The sequence below is a fragment of the Macaca mulatta genome, chromosome 12 (genome assembly GCF_049350105.2).
Source record: "Macaca mulatta isolate MMU2019108-1 chromosome 12, T2T-MMU8v2.0, whole genome shotgun sequence".
Taxonomy (NCBI): Eukaryota; Metazoa; Chordata; class Mammalia; order Primates; family Cercopithecidae; genus Macaca; species Macaca mulatta.
In genome coordinates, this window is record NC_133417.1 from 10,291,398 (window position 1) to 10,298,552 (window position 7,155).

Consider the following 7,155-nt stretch of genomic DNA (forward strand, 5'->3'; position numbering starts at 1 on the left):
TCCACAAAACACTGTGAGAACTAACAAGTGAATTCAGCGAAGTAGCAGGATACAAAATCAACAAGCAAAAATCATTTGCATTTCTGCACACTCACAATGAACAATCTGAAAAGGAAATTAAGAAAATATCCTATATACAATATTATCAAAAGTATAAAATACTTAGGAATTAACTTATCCAAGGATGTGAAAGACTTGTACAATGAAAACTACAAAATATTGCTGGAATAAATTAGACAAAAATAAATAGAAAGGCATCCCATGTTTGTGGATTGGAAGACTTAATATTGTTAAGATGTCAATACTACCCAAAGTGATCTACAAATTCAGTGCAATCCCCATAAAAATCCCAACAAACTTTTTGCAGAAATAGCAAAATGTATCCTGAAATTCATATGGAATCTCAAGAAAAACCAAATAGCCAAAACTATCTTGAAAAAGAAGCAGAACATTGGACTCACACTTCTTGATTTCAAAATTTACTAAAAGCTAACAGTAACCAGAACTGTGGTACTGGATAAAGATAGGCATAGATCAATGAAGCAGAATAGAGAGGTCAGGAATAAATCCTTGCATAAATGGTCAAATTAGTTTCTACAAGTGTGCCAAAACCATTTAATAGATAGTGGACAATCTTTTCAACAAATTGTGCTGGGAAAACTGGATATCCACATGCAAAAGAATGAAGTTGGACCCTTATCTAACCCCATATACAAAAGTTAACTCAAAATAGATCAAAGAGCTAAATATATGAGCTATAACTATGAAACTCTTAGGAGAAAACATACAGCAAAAGCTTAATGAAATTGGATTTAGCAATAATTTCTTGGATATAACACTAAGACATAGGCAATAATAATAAAAACAGACAAATTGGATCTCATAAAAATTTTGAAAATTTGTGCATCAAAAGACACAATCAACAGACTAAAAAGACAATGCATAGAATGATAGAAAATATTTGTAAATCATGTGTCTAATAAAGGATTAATATTTAGAACATCTAGAGGACTCTTAAAACTTCACAACAACCTCAAAAAAATCCAGTTCAAAAATGGGCAAAGGATTTTGTTATGAAAGAACCGAATCTGCTGGCACTGTGGTCTTGGACTTCCCAGAACTGTGAGAAATAAATATTTGTTTTTAAAGCCACCCAGTCTGTGATATTTTTGTTACAGCAGCCCAGCAGCTAAGACCGACTTGAATAGACATTTCTCCAAGGAAGATACACAAATGGTCAATAAACACATGAAAACATCACTGATTGTTAGGGAAATGCAAGTTAAAACCACAAGAAGATATCACTTCACACCCAGTAGCATGGCTACTTCATATCTATCTATCTATCTATCTATCTATCTATCTATCTATCTATCTATCTATCTGATCATCTATTATCTCACCAGACAATAACAAGTATTAGAGAAGATGTGGAGAAATTGGAACCCTTGTGCATTGCTGGTGGAAATGTAAAATGGGGCAGCTGTCATGGGAATCAGGATGGCAGTTCCTTAAAAAACTAAAAACTATAGTAGAGTTGCTGTATGATCCAGCAATTCTACATCTGGGTAGATACCCAAAAGAATTGAAAGCACGGTGTTGAAGAGACATTGTACAGCCATGTTCATAGCAGCGTTACTGACAGTAGCCAGAAGGTGGAAGCAGCCACTGAACTGTATACTTAAAAATGGCTAAGATGATACATTTTGTATTATGCGAATTTTGCCATAAAAATATTAGAAACAAAGAAGAATAACCTGGGATTTGTTATTCAGATTGTTCGAGGATGTGCCTTAGGCTTTCTAGAACTACAGGTTGTAAGTTTCAGCTTTCTGCAAAAGGTAGTACTCGGTGATATATCATTTCTTTCTTCCCCTTCCCCTTCCCCTTCCTTCTCTTTGTCCTTCTCTTCTCTCTCTTTTTTTTTCTTAAAAATGCAAAGCTAACTATGATTAACCCAGAACTTTATGTAATACAACCATGAGTCAGAAAATACTTATTTTCGGTCCATGTATCATGACTCCAAAGTCATGGGAAATAAGACATGGTGCCTATGGTGAGAAAATGATTACTATTGATTTACAGCCATTACCATACCAAAGGTGCCATAAATAGTCATCTGGGATGCTCCAGACGAGAGATCTAGGGGTGACCTAGCTTTCCAGTGAGTTGAGAGCTAGGTTCTTCACATCATTAAGAGAGACTTTAAAAAAATTTAAAAATGGTTTTCAAATAGAAATAAAAGTAATTTTTTTTGGATGCTATTGTAAATGATCTTGTACTTTTAATTTTATTTTCCAATTTACTTCTTGCTCCTGTATAGAAAGAAAATTAAATATGTAGATTCAAAAACTTATACAAAATGTTTATAATCATAGCTTTATTCATAATAACTTCAAACTGGAAACAACTCAAATGTCCTTCAACAGGTGACTGGATATTGGGGAATATGCCTACAATAAAATGCTACTTAGCAATTAAAAGCTACTGTTTACCTGCTACAATATGGGTGAATCTCAAAATATGCTGTGTGAAAGAGGTCAGACAAAAAAGTACATACTTCATGATTCCGTTTATATACATCTTTAGAAAATAAAACCTCTATAGTGACAGGCAGACAGTGGTAGTCCAAGGATAGGGGAAGTATGGGAGAGAGGGGCAGGAGGAAACTTTTGGAAGTGATGGATATGTTCACAATCTTGACTGTGGTTTTGGTTTTACAGGCGTACACACATATCAAAACTCACCAAGTTGTGTAATTTAAATGTGTGCAGTTTATTACATGTAATTATACTGCTCCAAAGCTATTAAACAAGGAATGAATCCTCCAGGAAAAGGAAAAAAAAAAAGAGTTTTCTTAATTGACCTTGTATCCTGCAACTTTGGTAGATTTAGTTATTAGTCCTTATAGTTTTTTGTAGGCTTTTTGAGATTTTCCATGTGCACAGTTATATCTTCTGTGAAAAAGGCAGTTTTATTTCTTTCCAGTCTTTATGACGTCTACTAATTTTTCCCTGCCTTTTGGGCTGGGAAGGATCTCCATTACTGTGCTGAATGAAATGGTAGGTGGACACCCTTGCCTTGCTCTTGATCTTAGGGGAAAGCATTCAGTTTTTCACCAGTAAGTAGGAAGTTAACCGTATATATTTGTAGATGCCCTTTATCAGATTGAGGACATTCATTCCTACTCCAATTTAAAAAAAAAATCACAAGTGGTTGTATTTTGTCAAATGGTTTTTCTGCATCAATTGATATAATCATGTGATTTTCTCATCTTTTGTGTTAATGTGTTGATTAGATTTTGGATGTTGATGGCATTGATGTGGTGATTAGTTTTTGAATGTGAAGCCAAATTCATATTCCTGGGATTAACTCCACTTGGTCATGGTTTTTAAAGTATTTTGGTGGGTTGTGGTGGCTTTATGAAATGAGTTGGGAAGTGTTTCTCTCTCCTCTGTTTGCTGAAATAGTTTGTGTAAGATTTTATAGAATTCATCAGGAAAATCATCTGGGCCTGGAGTTTTCTTTTTGGGAAGGTTTTAAGTAATGTCATTAAAAAATAGACAGATGAAAGACTTTTCAGATTTTCTTTTTCTTCTAGGTCAGTCATGTGGTGATTTCTGTCTTTCAAGGACTTCTCCATTTAATCTAAGTTGTTAAATTTATCGGCATGGAGTTTGTCATGGCATTTCTTTATTATCCTTTCTATTATTACTGAATCAAACCTAGGCCTTCTTGCCCAGCTCAGTAAAGGCCAACATCCACACAGGGTTTTGCAGGGAGAGAAAGAAGGGTGTTTATTTGCAGGGCAGCAAGCAAGAAAAATTAGGCAGCTCACACTTAAGACCCGACCTCCCTGGTGGCTTACAAGCAAGGGCTTTTAAAGGCAGGGGTACATTTCAGGAGAGCAAAAGTTACAGGCAAAAGAGTAAGTCAATACGTGGAGGTTTGGCCTACAAAGGTAGGATATCTTGAAGGCAGGGGGTGGGGGCCTACCAGTCATAGACAGATTTAGAGATTGTCTTATTTTCAGTTCGTCAAGAAAGCAAAACTTTGTCTAAAACTTGAAGTCCACAGAAAGGAATGTTGAGCTCTGGCCTGTGGACGTGACCCTCTCCGGGCCTCTCAGGAAGAAATTCAAAACAAAGAATGGTAGTCAGTTCCCCCTCATGTTAGGTCTAAGTTCCAGCAGATGGCATTTTTCAGTTGGTGGAGGTCTGGGTTTTTGAAAAACAACTCAGGGACATATGTTAAGATATTCTTTAGTTTCCATAGGAACCAAACATCTTGTGACTCTAACTTCCTTGACTATTGTTTTAAGCTATTACCTTCTTGCTTATCGGATTGCTCTTTACTTCTCAAGGCCGGCTAGGTGTCTGGAATTTCCCTTGAAAAAACTAAAGATTTTCCTTTATTTCCATGCGTGGCAGAGCGGGAGGGGAGGCCCAGCAGGCCGGGAGGAGGGGTCCCTGCTCTGTCCCATTATGTCTATAGCATCTGTAGTGGTGTCTACTCTTCCCTCCCTGATGTTGGTATTTTGTGTTTTCTCTTCTCTGTCTTGCTTAGTCCAGCTAGAAGTGTATTGATTTTTCTTAACCTTTCCAAAGAACCAACTTTTGTTTTCATTTATTTTCTCTGTTGGTTGCTTATTTTCTGTTTCTATTGATTTCACTTTTATATTTGCAATTTTCTTTTGTCTACTTATTTTGGGTTTAATTTGCACTTCTTTTTTAATTTTTAAAGGTGAACTCATAGGTGATTAACTTTAAACCTTTTTTTTTCTAGGATAATTACAGCTTTAGCTGTATTCTACAAATATTGATATCTTGTATTTTAATAATATTTAATCTATTTATTTAGAGATTTTCCAAAATTACAAAAAGTATTCAAATTAAATTCCTTTTTGGTCAGAGAAGATATTTTGTGTGATTTCAATCTTTGGAATCTCTTGAGCCATACTGTCTGTTTTGGTGAAAGTTCTACATACACTTGAAAAGGCAGGGGATTGGTTTTAGTGTTCTATAAAGTCAAACAGGCCATTACTTCTCAACCAGGGGTGATTTTCTTCCACCAGGAAACATTTGGTAATGTCTAGTCACACTTTTTTGTCACACCTGAGGGGAGGGTGCTATTGGCCTCTTGTGAGTAGAGTCCAAGGATGCTGCTAAACATGCTACCATGCACAGGGCAGCCCCCACAACAAAAAATTTCCCAGCCCCAAGTGCCAGTGGTGCCAAGGTTGAGAAACTCTGCGTTAAGTTGGTTAAAGTGTTGTTTAAATCATCTATGTGTTTACTGATACTTTGTTGAGTAGCTCAATCAATTATGGAGGGAGGAATGTTAAAATTTACAACTGTGGGTCAGATGCAGTGGCTCACGACTGTAATCCCAGCACTTTGGGAGGCCGAGGTGGGCAGATTACTTGAGGTCAGGAGTTTGAGACCAGCCTGGCCAACATGGTGAAAGCTTGTCTCTACTAAAAATACAAAAATTAGCTGGAAATGGCTTGAACCCGGGAGGCAGAGGTTGCAGTGAGCTGAGATCATGCCACTGCACTCCATCCTGGGCAACAGAGTGAGACTCTGTCTCAGAAAAAAAAAATTTACCACTATGATTGTCACTATGATTGTGGACTTGTCTATTTCTCCACTTATTCTGTCAGTTTTTGTGTCATTTATTTGATGTTCTGTTATTAGGTACAGACACTTTAAAGATTGTTATATTTTCTTAATGAATTAACTCTCTTATTATTATGAGATGTCCAATAGTATTCTGCTGGGTGGCTGTAGCAATGTACCACAGACTGAGTGGCTTAGACAACAGGAATTTTTTTTCTCGCAGTCCCGGAAGCTGAAGTCGGAGATCAACGTGTCGGCAGTTTGGTTTCTCCAGAGATCTCTCTCCTTGGCCTGCAGATGGCTGTCTTCTTCCTGTGTCCTCACATGGCCGTCCCTCTGCGTGTGTCTGTGTCCTAATCTCCTCTTCTTCTGAGGACATCAGTCATCTTGCATTAGGGCCCACCCACATGACCTCATTTGAACTTAATTATCACTGTAAAGACCTGTCTCTGAATGCAGGTACATTCTGAGGTACTGGGGCTAGGACTTCAGCATATGAATTTTCAGGGACACAGTTCAGTCTATGACATATCCCTTTTTAATCTCAGGTACTGCTCCTATGTTCAGTGGGAAAGATAGTAGAACAAACTACATGACCACCTAAGTACTTAATATAAGGTGCTGATGTGCCATTACAAAATTAAAGCCAGGTAAGAAGATGTAAAGTCCTGGCAGGAAGATATTGTTTAAAGGGGAGGTCAGGGAATGGAGCGCCTGAGCAGACACAGCCAGGTCTGCTTCTAGCCTGTCAACGCTGGGTAGAGGTCACATTGTCATAGTTTGTGTGGCTTATGGCGTTCTTATGTATGATAGGCAGAGGCCATCCCTTAGCTTTCTCATTTAATCTTGGCTTGGCTATGTTGTTCCTTGGTTTTCTCCATATGAACGTTGGGTTTAGTTTGTCAAATTCCATGATTAACTCTATTAATTTAACTGAGGAAAAACTTTCATATTTTTTTGTATAGATGAGACATTCCATAGTTATAGATTTTATTTTTTAAAAATTCCATGCAGACAAGAGAAAAGGAAAATAGAAATAGTCATCTGTCCTATTAAAAAATTATAGATATTTATATCTTTTAGAAAACAAAGGACATCAATTAAAATATTATTAAAGGGCAAGAAAACTGTTAAGGAAGAAAATTGATCAGAATTACATACATTTTAGGAGTTAAAAGTTATTTTCATAGGCCATAGTGATAATTTCTGAAGTTTAGGAATCTCTCAATATTCTTTTGTTACAAATAAGAAAAAGTAAGGGTATTAATGATACTTTCCTGCACCTGGAGGGAAAGGGTCAAAACTTCCTTCTTATTTTGTTGAGATTTCTTTCACCAGCATTTTATAAGGGCCTATCATCCTAAGACTGAATATGAGAACTTCTTTAGTTAGCACCAGAGGAAGAAAAGAAAAAAAGGCCAAAAGCTTGTAACTTGCATAATGCAAAAGAAGTGGGGGACAATGTGATAATTAAGTAAATGACATAATAGTTTGCATCTATAATCATTTGGGATTTGAGTTGGAACTGCCAACTAGA